The following is an 18,794-nucleotide window of genomic DNA, read 5'->3' as shown; positions in this document are numbered from 1 at the left end:
TCTGGTAAAACATGCTGTGTGCACTGTAAAGATGCATGTCGCTATTGTATCTAAGCTGTCGGTCATTATAACCATAATTCTTCAGTACTTTGCGCAGAAAGAGTCGACTTTACCATTACATTAAAATAATCATGTACATTTTCCTCTTTTTTTTTTTCAGTAAAAAAATCCGTAGCTCACATCCCTTTTCACGGCTGTTTGGTTTACAAGATCGTTGTTTTTGAGTGACAGAATCCATCTCATTACGTCAAGGGGATTCCGTAAAAGGTTTCAATTAAATGTGGACTTTCCCTTCATAAAAAAATGTTACTCGAATATTCAATGTACATTGGAAATAGATGTTTGCGTTTTTAATAGCAATTATAGACTTTAAGGTGATCACTAGATCTAATTTGGTGGTAATTGGAATAGATTCCCAAGGATGTCTTTTCAGAAACAGACACAAAAAGAAGAGTTTTTAAAAACTCTGAATTGAAATGTTGTTCTTATACTACACGAAAGGTAAGCCAAATTAAAAACCAGCTAATTTATAAAATGGTATCATGCGGTAGTAAAACAATGACTGCTATAAAGAACAGGCTGCTTTACAAAGCACAAATCTGGCCTCGCGTGGAGTACTACTTCTATCTTTGCGCCAAGGTTCCGAATTACCTGCTATCCCATTTGACTCCATGAAGAATAGGACTGATCTGCGGGATGTTTGTTTTTGATAATTCTGTTCTCACAGATCATTTGGAGCCTTTGAATGCACGGAGTACTCTTACACCATATCCACGTCCAAACTTCAAATGACAAAGAGCTCAAAAAAGACAAACGTGTGCTTATAGTTCCACTTTAGTCATATGCAAGTTAAGCTGATTGAAAATGTCGACAGCCATTGTCATTCTGTAGGCCAATTTGCCTAATGAATACCAATATATGAATCTTAATTCTTCACTTTAACTTCAGATGTATTCAGACCAATTAAGAAACAACTGAGCCTCTATCTAATTTAATGATAAACGTGTAAATGACGTCATCAAAACGTAGATCCAATTAAGAATGTTTTTGCCAACAAAATCGCAGCACATTTGGGTAGCCATTAATCATACTTGAATTCATTTAAGTTTTAATTATGAAGATTTCTGATTGCCAACAAATAATTTGCATATAATGTTTGGTAGTTAATCATATTTTTCAAAGCTTACCACATAAAACGCAGATAGTGGTAGTAAGTAATAGCTATAAGGTGACCTTGAATAGCATGAGCCCAATTCTTCACCTGGGTCTCGTAAAAGGTAACTAAGAGATCCGAATGGGAATCTGCAACAGCATTTTACGAACTGACCTAAGTATTGGATCGCTAACTGACATTTACCTGAGTGTAGGACGTATTATGAACCCGCAAGGTTAGGTACTAAAATCTTATGTAGTTCTGCCGAAGTGGCCATAATAATATGTTTGTGTTTGAGTAAACGATTATTTCAATGCAGTCAAGACTTTAATTCGCTTCAGATCAGCTATGAGCTCCCACCTTCTTGGTAGTAGAAGAATAATCGATAATTTTATTAAAAGTTGAGTATGAAATTGGACACTTTTATACTACTTTTCTTATACTTTATAATTCCCACCAATCTATAGCTAGTGGAAGGCCATACAGTGAGCTTGCTTATGTATTGCTGGTTTCAGTTTGAAACGTGGAATAACCAGTATACAATAGAATGGAGATATTGACCTTCCGTTTCAAGATGGGCTCGTCGTCCTTCCACAGAAAAATGTGATCTTGAAATACAATACGTTTCTTATGTTTATGAACACTGGATATACGCTGTCATTGGTATGGACCACTGACGTGACAATTTGTTATTTGCCTGAAACTATAGTACATTTGTTAAAAAAAAACGGTCCGTAATCCGTAACATTACTGGTGGTGGTAGGACCTCGTGTGAGTCCGCGCGGGTGAGTACCACCACCCTGCCTATTTCTGCCATAAAGCAGTAATGCGTTTCGGTTTGAAGGATGGGGCAGCCGTTGTAACTATACTTGAGACCTTAGAACTTATATCTCAAGGTGGGTGGCGCATTTACGTCGTAAAATGTCTATGGGCTCCAGTAACCACTTAACACCAGGTGGGCTGTGAGCTCGTCCACTCATCTAGCAATAAAAAAAAAACATAATTCTAAAGTCATAAATCCGAGGCCTGGTGATTTGCGGTATTTTTATCCAGTTCAATTACCAATCACAAATTGCAGTATTTTCGGGAACAAGCCAAATTAAAAAAAAAAATCCTTCGCACAAATCGTATCGATTGCCATCGAAAGGGGCCTATAAAAATATCATCAGTCGCTGACATTCAATTCGTATTAAGATGTCATCAACGGCCTTTTTAATGTGCCCATCATTAAGGAACGTAAATTCTGGGAAAAACTAATGAACGCTAAACAGATTTATCGCGTAACACTCATTAGCTATTACGATTTATGTTCCGTCCAATTTAGGGCTTACAACTTTGCCTTTGAACTGGGAGATTACTCAACTAATCGCTTTTTTTTGTGAGTTCAGAGATCAGTTCATTTTGCGCATGGCTACAGTATCTACCTGGTGCTAGTAGGTTACGAGCACAATTTTGAATGTCATAATCCACATTGAGATGTGAAGCGGACGTACTTTAAAAGATCTATTGGTAAAAATATAAATATAAATAAATATAAATATTTACTAACAATCACACCACGTTAACTGGTCCCGTGATAAGTTCGTAAAGAACTTGTGTTACAGGTACCAGATAACGGAAATAATGTTAGATTTTTATTATACAAATACATATATTTAAGACACATCCATAACCCTGGAAAATACATTTATATTTTTCATACAAATACCTTCCCTTGGTGGGATTCGAACCCGCGACCCCCTTGTGTAGTGACCATGTCACTTACCACTACACCAGACGGCCGTTTAAATGTATGTATGTATTTAATATCAGGTAAGCGTTTGCCTTCCGTCTTTTTAAGGGATGTTTTTACGGTCTATTGCTTTCTTATTCTTTGTACCTGCTTTATTCTAGTAAAGTACAGTCAATTGATGGCTTTTTTTATTGTTTCGATAGGTGGACGAGCTCACGACTCAGCTGGTGTTAAATGTTTACCGGAATCCATAGACATCTATAACGTAAATGCCACCACCCACCTTGAGACATGATTTCTAAGTCTCCGTTTTTAGAGTACAACGACTGCCCCGTCCTTCAAACCGAAACACATATACTACCTCACGACAGAAATAGGCAGGATGGTGGTACCTACCCGTGTGGGCTCACAAGTCGTTCTACTACCAGTAGAGACGTCCTACCACCAGTAAAACTTCAAGAAACTCAACAAAAACAGTATCTTTGGCATAGCTAAATTACAACGTAACAAATTTGTATAAAATACGAACTCTTGCAATTAAATTTAAAAATAAAATTACTTTATTACAAATTTTCCCAACGGAGAGGACGTTTCTATTTCTTTCATTTCATCCGTTTTTGATTCTATGATTTGCACAAAACTACCACAACTTATTGTTTTTTTTTTTTTTGTATTTTCATAATAATGCCAAGCTACTTATATGTTTAAGGTTGTTCTTGTAGGTGTTGTCTTAAAACACACGACACATGCATAAAACTCATAGACTGTTAATTATGGAAAATCCTTCTACTTTTTAAAATTAATCCCAAGCATTTGTTTGCTACCTTGGATCCCGCAAGACTGATTTTGTTTCTGTACATCCGAAAGCAGAATCAATTTACGACTGAGAGTGAAAAAAGTTAAATCGATTACGCGGCCAACGGAAGCGGTCATCGTGACCTGTCGTTTTTATTCCGCGAAAATTCACTTTAGGGTAACCAAATAATATGGTAAATTAAATACACTTTGGGTTAAAACAGAGGCATAGGTCCAAGTTTATAGGTTCTTCCGCTCTTCTCACGCCCGGTATGATTTTCCTCACGCGTATTAGCTCTGCCCAATGTATGATCTTCTTTTGCTGGCTTTGGTCCTGCTCCTCAAGAGACAAGGAACCAGATGAATTCCAGACTCAATTCCTGGTCGGACCCAGTACCGGTGTAGTAGAAAAAGGTAACGCCAGTCATAGTACAAAAATCCGAAGTTATATTTATGTATTCATTAAAATACCGACCAATAACTTCAACATATGAGGGTTTTTGTTTAAGCGATAATCACAAGAGATATTTTTTGCCTCGTACCATCCGGCTTTGGAATGAGCTCCTCTCCACGGTGTTTCCCGAGCGCGCTATGACATACTATCCTTCTTCAAACGAGGCTTGTGGAGAGTACTGGTACTGGTGGTACTGGAGAGTAACGGTAGGCAGTGGCTTAGTTCTGCCCCTAGAATTGCTGAAGTCCATCGGCGGCGGTAACCACTCACCATCAGGTGGTTCATATGATCGTCTGCCTACAAGGGAAAAAAAAAACAACAAAACATGACGCACCAAATGGCACACACAAATTAAACTACCAATCATGAATTTTTTTGAAGTTAACAATTCTTTAACATCGTTGTGATTCAAAAGTCGATGAAACGAAAAAGCGACAGTAAAAAGAGACAGACGCATAAATTCATAAGATTTAACGTGGGAGAAAATGAGATAGAAAGCATTATAGTGTTTCTTACATTCGTGGTTCTCTTTATTCTCTGCTTCGTATTTAATACTCGTACCTACTACATTCTGAATGAATCTATGTAATATATACGAAAAAAATGTAAAACAATTATCAAACTTTGTATATAATACTAATACTATGATCATTACTAAAACCTACAACTATCCTCTTCCCGAAATTTTACATTCGTCTCATTATCTTGAAGCCAAAATTTCACTTCTAATACGTGTGAATTGCAGGCACGTTCATTTTCAAATTACATGTTTTAATTTGAACACTATATTATAAATACAATAATAATAACACAAGGAAATTAGTTCTTATACTCGACGTATGCTTTTTTTAAAGCTTTCACTCAAAGAACTTCGCTTTTAAGTAAGTGCTCGACGATTTTTTAAGTTTCCGGTATTTCAGTGCTGTTACAAGCGTCAAGATCAAGATTACATTGAAAGATGTGGATGAGTTTGAATATACTAAGAGAAGACTTCGTCCACTGGCGGAAGCAAAATAAGTCTGAAGTCGTCGTGGCCTAAAGGATAAGACGCCCGGTGCATTCGTATCGAGAGATGCACGGGTGTTCGAATCTCGCAGGCTGGTACCAAATTTTCTAATGAAATACGTACTCATTGAATGTTCACGATTGACTTCCATAGTGAAGGAATAACATCGTGTAATAAAAATCAAACCATCTTGTCAGTCCGCACGGGTAGGTAGGTACCTCCACCTCGCCTATTTCTGCCGTGAAGCAGCAATGCGTTTTGGTTTGAAGGGTGGGGCAGCCGTTGTACTGTAGAAACTGAGACATTAGAACTCATGGTTCGAGATGGGAGTAGACGTCTACTGTTGTACTGTAGAAACGGAGACATTAGAACTCATGGTTCGAGGTGGGCGTAGACGTCTATAGGCTCCGGTTACCACCAAACACCAGGTGGGCCGTGAGCTCGACCAACCATCAAAAGCTATAAAAAAAAACATTTCTTCTAAAATAGCCGTGAACGTCTAGCATAATGCTCATGATTTTCGCTATTAGCTAGATAAACTGTTTTTACGTCATTACTACATTAATTTTTAATTGCATTGCTGACTGTTTTCAGTCTTAACGTAACTGATTTACGTACTGAAGAACAGCTCGGTAATTTCATTTCCTTCGAGTGTTTTAAGTAAACCATAAATTACTTTGTGTTGTGCTTGAAGCGAGATACTCTTAAAGAAATAATGTATCGTGAAAAGTTTTAACTGATTTTGATAGTAAGGTTGTTTTTTTTTTTAATAATTTTATGACCTGGTAACTTAGACCTTTAAGTCATGTCTTATTTTAATTTATATTCTTATTTTTATGAAAAATGATGATATGGAGTGAAATGAAATGAATATGAGTAATTTCAGACATTAATCAACTGGGATGAAGTGAAATGAAATGAGATGAGATGATATGGGATAATCTCCGTAAAATGGTGGTCATTTACTGAGATTTTTTCAGTGGACAGTTTGGAGGATCTCGAGAAGCTACGTCCAGCAGCTTTGTTTAATTTTCCCACATTTGTAAACTTTCACAGATATTCAACAGTTAATAAACTACTGTTATTACAAATTTAATACTGAAGAAACACTAAAGAGAAAAAATAAAATAAATCACACAACTTCACTCCTCGCGTTCCCGCCAAAAAGTCCGATAGTAACGTAGGGTTTTTTTTTGGTGTTGCAAAATACCAAAATTTTATTTATGAATTGTTCAATATATTATATTCAAAGCCATTAAGGTCACTGCTAGGTCGATTTTTAGTTTTGTATCACACTTATTTGTTTTATATTACAGTTTTTTTTAATTTTATTATTCCGAGTTATGTACAGTTTTATTTATTTATTGTCAAAACGACACTCTGAACCCAACAAACTGTTAAACTGTCAAGACACTATTAGTTTCGAATCCAATTCACCAGTTTGCAGCTAGACGTAAAGGGGACGGCCCATTTCAGGCCCAAAGCGGACAATAGATTAGAGAAAAAATACTTAGTGCATTAAATTTGTCATAAATAAATATGCATTGACTTTCTTCCAAATAAGCGCCACTACAGTTTACAATAAGTAGTTTAAAAAAAGTAACTCTATTGAAAAAAACAAGAATTTTATTTTTGCGGGAAAAATATTGCCAACTTCAAAACCTTTTACGTATTAAGTAAACATTTTAAGTATATAAAAAAACATATAAATAAATCATTTTAAATATTATCATTAATCAATCGATTTTAATCGATTTTAAGCACATAAAATAACATCAAAGACATACCCATTGGACTTTAACTTGTTACTATACTTGAGACCTTAGAACTTATATCTCAAGGTGGGTGGCGCATTTACGTTGTGGATGTTTGTGGGCTCCAGTAACCACTTAACGCCAGGGTGGCTGTGAGATCGTCCACCCATCTAAGCAATAAAAAAAAACTTAACTTGTATTGTTATTTAAATATGTACAACTAAAACAAAAACATAAAAAATAAAATATAATGTGTACTCGTAAAAAAAAGATTAAGAAATAAATCCAATATCGGTTATTTAAAAAAATGATCGATATATGAATTCCATGTAATTATTTTTCTTTATACTGACAGCACTGATTTTAATCTGACTGACTGACACTTCGCTTGCTGCTTGTTTAAGTGTATAATCTATGCTGCTTGTGCTTGCGTTCAAAATGGATGTGTTTTGATTTTTCTTCGATTTATTTTGCTTTTATCAATAACGTTTCATACTACGGCTGAAAACCATTGTGTGAATTGTGGTTTTAACCTGACCGAGATTTAAAACCGTGTATATGCTCTCCTGTGCTATTTTTAGATGATTTACTAATTGTGTATGAAGATGAAGAAAATATAGAATAATATAGATATTTAAAGAAGTATGTGTGTTTTTTATACCCTAATAACTACAATTGGATAAAAATACATTAGGAACATCTTAAACATTAAAAAAAGAAAAGTTCTTGAGGTATTTATATAGAAAATTAACCTCAAAACGAGTTTTTTATTTTTATTATATTTTTTATAATAGTGGCGTCAATTTCAATATATTTTTTAGATATCTAATACATTTAAGAATTTGAATCAGTCCATTTTTATAGTAATATTTAATGTCCACCTTGGGCCTAGCACACTATGGAGAGTGGGCAATCCCCTTTCAGGAATTTTACTATCCAAACAAAAACAGCATTGCACAACTGTGATGATGGCTTAATGTATGTACAAAGTACACATTTCGTTGAAACTTTTTATTTTTCACTAGCTGACCCGGCAGACTTCGTAGTGCCTCAATCGATAAATAAAAGACTTAAACTTTTGCATAAAATAAACTTAAAACAAACAAAAGGAATCCGTCCGACGGGGAAACATCAAAGGGAAAACAAAATTGTTATTTTTATTTAATTCCAAGCATTTCCATATTTATCTACCTTTTAAACCTTCTCTGGACTTCCACAAATAATTCAAGATCAAAATTAACCTAATCGGTCCAACCGGTGTCGAATTTTAGCGAGACTAACGAACAGCAATTCATTTTTATATATATTTTTCATAAGTAGATGGTGCCACGACAAAAACCATTGTTGAAATGCTAATAACAACTAATCGGCATAAGGACGTTCGAAGGTATAGATCACGAACAAACAAACGCAGATAATAATTTGCATATTAATGTATTACTTTGTCCGAAAAAACCTTATATATTGACAAATAGAACAAGATATGTCGTTGACGATAAAACTGATAAAGGATTCGGAATGTTGGAAATTGTAAAACTAAGAGAATTACGTCAGTACGCAGACAAAAACCAAACCAAGATAATCGAAAATCGAAATTGAAATATCTCAACTTATTTATGGTCACAACGAAACATCGGATGTGTGGGTATCCTTTATTATTTCCCGAGCCTCGGGTCAGCCATAAATCATTCGGCGATAAACGCGTGAAATGATAATAGTAATACAGCGCACACATCTAGCGTAGTTTAGTGCATAATTCATCGGATTGTAATTTGAGTGATTCGCGGCCCAAGCGAGATCGGTGTAGACGTGGAAAGATTCTCGCGGACATCCTGGACCCAATACATTGATTGTTTATTTTTTGAAGTGAAAACTTCTTTAGAATCGTTGTGATTTCAAACCGGATGCAACGGAAAAAACGACAGGTAAGAGACACAAATACAAAAATGTGTAGGATGAAGCCAGCAAAGAGTGAGACAGAAATATACATACTATTTAATACAGCGCCATCTGTGAGATTTTTTAATACTATCGTGTGTATGAAAGCTCTTGTAGTGAATTTTAATTTAGGATTATACGTGAAATTAAAATATCAATTCACAGAGGGCGCTACCTTACAATTATTTACTAATGACAAAATTTTACATATACTTAAGACGTTTAGGATAATTGTATTTTAATTTTGGAAGGTTTCACTTCTACCACGTGTGAATTGCACACATGTTTTATTTTTATTTTTTTTGTTGCTAGATGAGTGGACGAGCTCACAGTCCACCTGGTGTTAAGTGGTTTCTTGAGCCCATAGACATTTACGACGTAAATGCGCCACCCACCTTGAGATATAAGTTCTAAGGTCTCAAGTATAGTTACAACGGCTACCCCACCCTTCAAACCGAAACGCATTACTGCTTCACGGCAGAAATAGGCAGGGTGGTGGTACCCACCCGTTCGGACTCACAAGAGGTCCTACCACCAGTAAAAAGTTATTTGTTTTCTCACTCTTAATCCTAATGGATCGTTTTCAAATTTGGGGCCAAAAGCGAGTTATTTGATTTAATTCTCATAACCTTAATGTTACCGTAATTATAAGTACAGTAAATTTGTTGTCATGACAACCAGGCACGTGATCCTATAACTATATTATATTCGTAAACACAGCTTAATAAGGAGTTATACATTAAAAGCTACCCCAAATCTCATTCGTATCACTGGTTCGAAATTCAATTACTAACTTGTTTTCTATTTTTCCAGTAATTCAGCAATTTTATTTTATCAGTATATAATACAATAATAAAGGAAAAGTAATTGGATATTGGAACATTATTAAAAACAAAAGAAGTACGATTTCTAAGCCTTTTAAAAAAGTTCCTATTTAAATTGTCATTCGTGTTGGCGTTATCAAATGCGTAAAATGAAAAATATTAATGAATATGATGTAATATTATCAATAAAAGAGTGATCGACTTGATTGTGATGAAGCATTTTTTATTCAGAACACCCCTAAATAGAAAAAAAAAATTGAAAATTATAGAAAGTTTAAATTCATGAAATCGTTACTTTTTTGGCCGCAAAATTGAAAACAACTCAATACTAGTCATGTGATTGTAGTGACACTTGGTGCACTCGATGTTTGCACTACGCGATGGGTTTCTGTCATAACATCATGATGGTATATGTCGGCGTTACGCCAGGGTTTTCATACATAAGGTACAATGAAAATACAATAAAATTATATAAAACTTTAACATTACTTGTTTATTACAAAAAGCAACGTTTTAGTTTTTTTTATTGCCTTTGTAGGCAGACGATCATACGGCCCATACGGTCGACAGTCCCGCTCTCGCGGATCGCTTGAAATATCTGGGTCTACGGAGGGACTTCGGTTCTCTCTGTGTTTTATACCGTATGCTTCATGGGGAATGCTCTGAGGAGTTATTCGAGATGATCCCTTCATCTCCTTTTTATCATCGCACCTCCCGCCATCGGAGCAGAGTTCATCCATATTACGTGGAACCGCTGCGTTCATCGACAGTGCGTTTCCAGAGATATTTTTTGCCACGTACCATCCGGCTATGGCATGTGCTCCACTCCACGGTGTTTCCCGAGCGCTATGACATGTCCTTCTTCAAACGAGGCTTGCGGAGAGTACTTAATAGTAGACAGCGGCTTAGCTCTGCCCTTGGCATTGCTGACATCCATGAGCGACGGTGACCACTTACCATCAGGTGGGCCGTGCGCTCGTCTACCTACAAGGGCAAAAAAAATATAGATATTTCAGTGATTTCTACACGACTCTGACATTATTACGATAATCGTAAAGAAAGAGCTATCGTCTAAGAGCGAGATAATAATGTTAATTTGAAGCCGCTATTCCAAGTAGCGGCTTGGCTCTACCCCTGGCATTGCTGAAGTCCATGGGCGACGGTAACCACTCACTATCAGGTGGGCCGTATGATCGTCTGCCTACAAGGGCAATAAAAAAAAGAAAAAAAAACTACTCGTACTTTAGTGCCATATAGTATAGCAGCGTATGCTTAACCAATAATATATAGTACAGTACAGTGTGGACGTGTCCATAACAATGTATGGTGCGCGATATTGTTGTGCCATTAGCTATTTACTATATGCTATTATATTATAGCGTAGTCTGAAAGCAGCTTGAATCTTAATCGAAATGTTCCAGATGGTACAACGCCTTGTTACCTCATTATGATACTCAATTTTTTTTAATTGAAGGTTGAACGATCTCAATGCTCAGCTAGTGTTAAGAAATGTCTACACCGCGGCAAATATAGGCAAGATGGTTCTGCCTATCTATATGAGCTTTCTATACACCCTACATGTGTCTTAACTTACTACATGAATTCAAAATTAAGTTGTTCGATATTGTTGTACTATAGTTAACAAGCTTTACCCTCTTTTTTTATTTTTTTTTATTGCCTTTGTAGGCAGAAGAGCTAACGGCCCACCTGATTGTGAGTGATTACCGTCGCCCATGGACTTCAGCAATGCCAGGGGCAGAGCCAAGCCGCTGCCTACCGCTTAATACTCTCCGTCTTATGACGTATCCGTGGCCTAAGAAATAATTCTGTAGGCAGGTAGCAAATTTTCTAATGAAATATGTAACTGTTACATTTACATTGTATTAAAAATGGGAACACACATTAATACGAATAGTGTAATCAGTATTTGTAGGGTTTTTTTATTGCTTAGATGGGCGGACGAGCTCACGGCACACCTGGTTTTAAATAGTTACAGGAGCCCATAGACATCTACAACATAAATAGCACCAGCCACCTCGAGATATGAGTTCTAAGGTCTGTTTTTACAGTAGGTACAACGGTTGCCCCTTCAAACCGAAACGCATTACTGCTTCACGGCAGAAATAGGCGGAGTGGTGTTACCGTCCCGTTTTGACTCATAAGACATTCTACCAACAGTGGAGATTATATTATATTATTATACATATCGACGCTTGACAGGCAAACTTAACTAAGCGACAATGCGTGAGCCTTACAGTAGACTAATTTAAAGTTGAAATACCTGAAAACAAAATTTATTTTAACGAATCCTGCTGTAGTATAATCTAGCTAGTAGCTGTAGGATTGAAATGATTTTAATAGACCTAGAAATATTATTTTTTTTGTGCATCGATGTTTGTTGCCTATCATTTATGTACAAAGCAGTTATTGTCGCTTAGTCGCTTTACTGGTGGTAGGACCTCTTGGGAGTCCGCACGGGTAGGTACCACCACCCCGCCTATTTCCGCCGTGAAGCAGTAATGCGTTTCGGTTCGAAAGGTGGGGTAGCCGTTGTAACTATACTGAGATCTTAGAACTTATATCTCGAGGTGGGTGGCGCGTTTACATTGTAGATGTCTATGGGCTCCAGTAACCACTTAACACCAGGTGGGCTGTGAGCTCGTCCACCCATCTAAGCAATAAAAAAAAAAGTCACTTTTGCCTTTCAAGCGTCGATATGTTGTTTCTGCATAGATACTTTTACCACAACCCTGCTTACTCAAAGCAAATGTATCTTCAGTTAGAAAGCAAAACCGCGCCAATGCAATTCACTACACTATAGAACTTCAGCACGCGTTCCAAAATCTTTATACCACATCCAAAACAAGGTAATATAAATACAAACTTGCAATTCTAGATGTACCCGTAAATGCAATATCACTTGTATTGCAACCCTTGTTGTGCCCCGGTTATGGCGGCTCGTAAATCCTAAAGGGTTACCTTCGGGGGACGGATATAGATTTAGGGATGAAGAAGATTGGACGATATCGATGTTTTGATGATAAAAAAATACATGATGACAATTCCGCCTCAGGGCCATTCCCAGGTTGGGAATCAATTCAGTGACTAAGCCGTGCTTAGCTGGAATACCTTCCCGAGGCCACCAACTATTACGGAGAGGAAAAAACTCAGAGGTGCGATAAATATTCACTCCGGTAACGTCAAATCTACCTATAGTAAGTTCGTCTGTTCTGGAGAAATAAACTGTCGTCAATTAGTTTCAAATATTTATCAAGTGAATTGTTTTTATGAGCTGGTTGGGCCTGTTTTGAGCAGGGACGAGTAGGTATGGTGATATTATGATATTATTATTGGTGAGCCTAGCTACTTCTGCCATACGTTTCGGTTTGAATTATAGGCCGGCTGTTGTTTTTACCAAACTGTACTTTTAGGTACCACAAGCACCGGTCACCGTCCTTGTCAAACCCGTCGCTTGCGACGAAGGGCTCGACGAGCGAATTAGCCCATAGTCACAGCCCACTGAGTTTCTCGGCGGATCATCTCAGTGGGTCGCGTTTCCGATCCGGTGGTAGATTCTGCGAAGCACTGCTCTTGCTAGGGCCAGTGTTAGCAACACTCCAGTTTGAGCCCCGTAAGCTCACCTACACGTTAGGGCGAAGCTGATATAGCCTCTCAAGGCTATCAGCATAGGAAGGAAAAAAAAGGTCTTTGTCGTCTATTTCGTGTATGTCTTTTAGGAAGGCATTGAAATGCATCATTGCTGCCAGTCACTTTCGTCCCTATTCCATTTCTTTTCTTTTGTTTCTTTTTGAATCTCTCCTGTCAAGTCTCCGTCTTAGTCTATGTCTAGTAATTCTAGGTCGTATGTCCTGTCAAAGAGGTTACACACCACGACCGGTACAAACATTACCATTGCTTTATATGGCATGCAAGTGTAATAACACCACGATCAATCAGTTCATATGCACCAGTTTCATTGACATTACATTGCTGGTTCACATAGTACACCCGGCTTAGCTTAGAAATTTGACGTTGTTTTTTTTTTGTGTTTATATTGGGTAAAACACATACAGGAAAATTTACAATATTAACGTTGGTTAAAATAGTTCTTTGCAAATAAAGGATCGATATTGTAAGATTTTATTAAATTTGATATGCATTTTTTTATATTTGCCCAATGTTATTTAACTGTTAGCGGTGGCGGTATAGCCGTGTAGTGTAGCCATGGAATAAAAATTAAAATACCGGAATTTCATCTTCTTACTACATCGATACTATTCCCATCTCTAACCCAACACAAAGCTGCCATCACTAGAGTGCCATAACAATATTATAAATTGTTGTAAAACCCCGAACCTTACAACCCGTGCAAAGTCCTGCACGATAATCATTATTCTCTTATTACGTTTCTTGGCTTTGTTTGTTTAGCAGCGTTTAAAGAATGGGATTTAGTAAGAGCTCTAATTAAATTAAAACTACTTTAATGGCTTAGTTCACCGGTTTTTACATTTCATATTCCACAAGACGCGCAGGGCCATCGAAATAACTTAAAGTTAAAAAAAGGAAGAAAAGTTAAAAGAAGTTAAAAAAACTATAATAAAGAAGATGGTTCATTATAGTTATCCAACACCTTTTTTTTTTAACGCTGAGTAATCCATTTACGGATACCCGGTCCGGGGGGGTAACGAACCGGGCTATGTCGGACTCCGGCGCCTCCTAAGACGAAGAGGGGGACGAGGAGGGCCAAGGCCCCGCAGAACGACTGCCAATTAAACCCCATCGAGATCCACCACACCGGCTACACCAGACCTACGGTACCGCAGTGCGCGCTGAAAGTCTGCCTTCGCCAGTACCCGTCCTGATGATAAGACGGGATTTCATCTCCGTGAAAATCCCGAAGGACGTCGTTTCGGGAGATACACCGTGGGCGGCGCACAGGAGCCGCCTTGCACCGCCCCACCACCCGACCAACAATCGAGTACCGGGCGCCCCCGCACCCGCCACTTGATGGTCCCTACGTGGGCTGAGCGGGAGCTTCACGCCCGCGCCGCCCACCCCGCCTTCTGCGCTGAGGTGCTGAAGAGGGATCCCACTCCCTTTCACGCTCCTCAGACTCACGGGACGCCATTACCAGGTCACAAAACCTGGCCATAGCCTCCCACAAGCCCTGATCCTCTAACATGCGGGCGACGACAGTCCGCAGGGAGACGTTTCTCCCCAGCACCGCGACGAGATCTCGCCGCGAGTGCTCCCAACGCGAGCGCGTTTCGAGCGCGTGCTGCGCGTCATCGTCCGGGTGCCCGCACTGGTGGCAGCCCGGATGTGGCTCTCTCCTGCAGACCTTCCACAGATACCTCCCGAAACAGCCATGTCGCGAGAGGACCTGCGCAAGGTGAAAGGAGAGTACGCCGTGACGCCGATCCGACCATGCCTCCAGCACGGGCACCAGGGCCTCGAGGGTGCGCTGGCGGGTGGCCGAAGTTTGGTCAAGTCCCTTCAGCAATCGCTCTCTCCACTTAGCGTATGCTACATGACGCGCAGCACGCTTCCACCGACCGACAGCCGACGGGCCAGGCGACCGCCCACGACTCAAGGCCTGCGCCCTACGCCGATATACCGCAGCCAAGATTTCGGCCTCGAGGTCCCAGGGTAGGGATCTGGCGAGAGCGCAGGCCACATACTGAGAGATGGTGCGGTATCCCCTGATGACCCTCACCGCGAGCGCCTGCTGAGCTCTGAGCAGCAGAGCCGCGTTTCTCGCGGAGAGTGCGGGCGACCACACGGGAGCACCATACAGGGCCATACTGCGCACCACCCCAAGGTACAGTCGCCGAGTACCGGCGCTGCATCCTCCGACGTTGGGAAGAAGACGGGTCAGCGCACCTGCCGCCCCTATGAGCCTCGGGACCAGCGCTTTAAAATTGTGGTCGAATTTGTTTCTTGTCTCCATTTGCTGTCCAGCACGAGGCCCAAATACTTGAGCTTCGGCTGGATAGCAATGGTGACACCCCCGACTACGAGATTCGCGCCTTGAGGTGGCCCCTTTCGAGCTAAGTGGAAGCACATTGCTTCGGATTTTTGGAGGGCCCGAGGCCGAGTCTCTTTATTCGTCTTACCACAGTTGCTATTGCAGCCACAATCAGGACGGCCGCTGACCGGAAGTCGTCTCCGCGAGCCGTCACTAGCGTGTCGTCAGCGTAGCAAACCACTTCGACGCCACGCAGGTTAGCCCCGCGGAGGACCCAGTCAAAGCCTATATTTCACAGGAGTGGACCCAGTACCGACCCTTGTGGAACCCCACCCGACACTGTTTTTCGTCCCCACCCACTCCGCTCGGGGAAAGTTATCCAACACCTGGGATCCTCTCATCGTGATTCAAGAATTAAGTGAAACAAACTGCCACGCCTCAGGATACCGTTAGCTATTTCTGTGTTCAAGGGGACAAGAATGTCAAGAAGTCGTCGTGGCCTAAGCGATAAGACGTCCAGTGCATTCGTGTTAAGTGATGCACCGGTGTTCGAATCTCGCAGGCGGGTACCAATTTTTCTAATGAAATACGTACTTGACAAATGTTCACGATTGACTTCCACGGTGAAGGAATAACATCGTGTAATTAAAATCAAACCCACAAAATCATAATATGCGTAATTACTAGAGGTAGGACCTCTTGTCAGTCCGCACCACCACCCCGCCTATTTCGACCATGAAGCAGTAATGTGTTTCGGTTTGAAGGGTGGGGCAACCGTTGTAACCATACTGATACCTTTGAACTTATATCTCAAGGTGGGTGGCGCATTTACGTTGTAGATGTCTATGGGCTCCAGTAACCACTTAACACCAGGTGGACTGTGAGCTCGTCCACCCATAACCCAAAACCGCGAAATAGTCATGCATTATAATACTGTTGCAATGAGTATCCATTGAACATTGCAAAAAAAATACAAACCATATTCGTAACTACATACTGCTATTGAATAGTAGCGAAAAAAATTATATATCGGGAGCTCTGAATTTTATTCTTAAGTTCATCCTACTACATATATTGTGATAGTACATACCCGGAAACATCAACGCGTCATTTATGAAGAGATCTGTGGCAGAACTGAATTAATACACACTGACAAGAAGTTCATTCAACTTTTACGAGACTTTTTCCGAGTTTTATTTATAAATAAATATAAACAAAAAAAGGCAATATGGCGTATCAGCCATGAGTCATAAATTTTTAATAAGAAAAGCGGAATGCAAAAGTACTTTATTAGAGAATTAAACAAGACTATACCTCTGTGGACTTTAAAAAAAATCGATTAACTTAAGATAGAAATACGGGGATGAGATATTTAAAAGTAATTTATGCCGTGAAGCAGTAATGCGTTTCGGTTTGAAGGGTGGGGCAGCCGTTGTGACTACTGAGACCTTAGAACTTATATCTCAAGGTATGTGGCGCATTTACGTTGTAGATGTCTATGGGCTCTAGTAACCACTTAACACCAGGTGGGCTGTAAGCTCGTCCACACATCTAAGCAATAAAATAAAATAAAAGTAAAAAAAATCTTGCCTACCTATAGATTAGTGATACCTATATAGATTTATTTCCCTCGTAATCTTACTACTGGATCCGGGAGCAAACTAATTAATTAAAATTATTGTATTGTCATCGGTCTTTGACACGAATGTATATTTTCAAGATAATCGGATGTAGTGAAGTTATTGAAAATTAAGTTAAAACCGTCCGTTACATAATTGAATAAAGAGAACGAAAATGAAAACGTGTTAAATAAATGATAGTGTAAAAACTAAAAAAAAACATGGCTTTGTAGCTATCTGAATTAAAAAGTGGAAAACTATTTTGTATGAGTAAAAAAATAATGGAAAATTTCAAGCATCCATATAAAATTCGATATTTCAAAGGGCAAAATATTTTCTACAATTTTTCGGATAAAATTATATATTATTCAATATAATAACGCGTTTAGGGTGCTGGTGGTGCTGCCCCGCTTTTGTAGCGCATCAGGGATGTTTGCAGACGCGCACATAGATTGTTTTTACGCTACCATGCGTAAGAGGTGTGCATCTCTGGTAAACAGAGTGAGGGCCAGCTCCAACAGTATCCTGAGCATGATCGCAAGCAGGCTGGACTGTGTATACATGGGTCGCTGTGGTGTCATCTCCCATGGGATGTTACGACAGTAATTCATTGTGATGTAAATATAACTACTAACATAGGTCTAAGTCTTATTAACAATTTATATGAGTCATGGTTACTTGCAATAAAAACATTATTATTATTATTATTATACTACATTGCAAAAGTGCAAGTTCAAAAGACAAGTTAATTAATGGCGATGAAATTTTAAATACATAAACATTTAATTCTGAACCTGAAAATAAATTTATATTGTCTTATTTTTACTTACTTTACCATTTTGGTTTCCGGTACAGCTCTTATACCTCCCGTCGCTCTGTGAATTGTTTAAGATGATATCTTACCGGAAGACGTAGCGTGGTTAAGCATCCAAAAAGCAGGCAACGCAGGACCGATTCTTATGGCGTGCCTTGGGGGAGGACGATGCCCCGTAATGGACGTCTGTGGGTTGACAGATAGAAGAAGATAAACATTTTTTTAAAATTGTAATTCTGCAATGTTTTATTGTTATGCTATTAATAGTGTTACGCGCTGGGGTTCGGCATAAATAAAATTCCACCGAAGTATAAACTAAAAACTGTATTCAGCACTTAAAACACTCTACAAACACTTTAAAATTCTAAATTCGCTTCTTCCGCTTCGCTTCAGGTGATCCGTTCGCTATTTCGCTTTGAGTAGTTCTGATTACTGACTGACTACGTGCCATCTCTACAACGCTTTTATAGCCGACACCTCATCCCTAGAATTATCAAGAATATTCCACACATCTCTAGTAGTAGTTTCAGCTCTCTGTCAATAGATGGCGTTGTACTTCTCGAGCGTTCTAGGTGCTTCTAGATCCTTCGATATTTGTTCGACTATTCGGCGATAGGTGGCGTAACAATAGTATAAATCATGTTTAAAGATACCGTTACTCAGAAACATACCAAGCGTGTTAAAAAGTAGAATAGATGTGGGCAATTATTGATGGGTCTTGCTGAGATCTGGGTCAC

Source organism: Bombyx mori, chromosome 28 (assembly GCF_030269925.1).
Source record: "Bombyx mori chromosome 28, ASM3026992v2".
Lineage (NCBI taxonomy): Eukaryota > Metazoa > Arthropoda > Insecta > Lepidoptera > Bombycidae > Bombyx > Bombyx mori.
The sequence above is the reverse complement of the archived record's forward strand: the minus strand, read 5'-3'. Positions refer to the sequence as shown.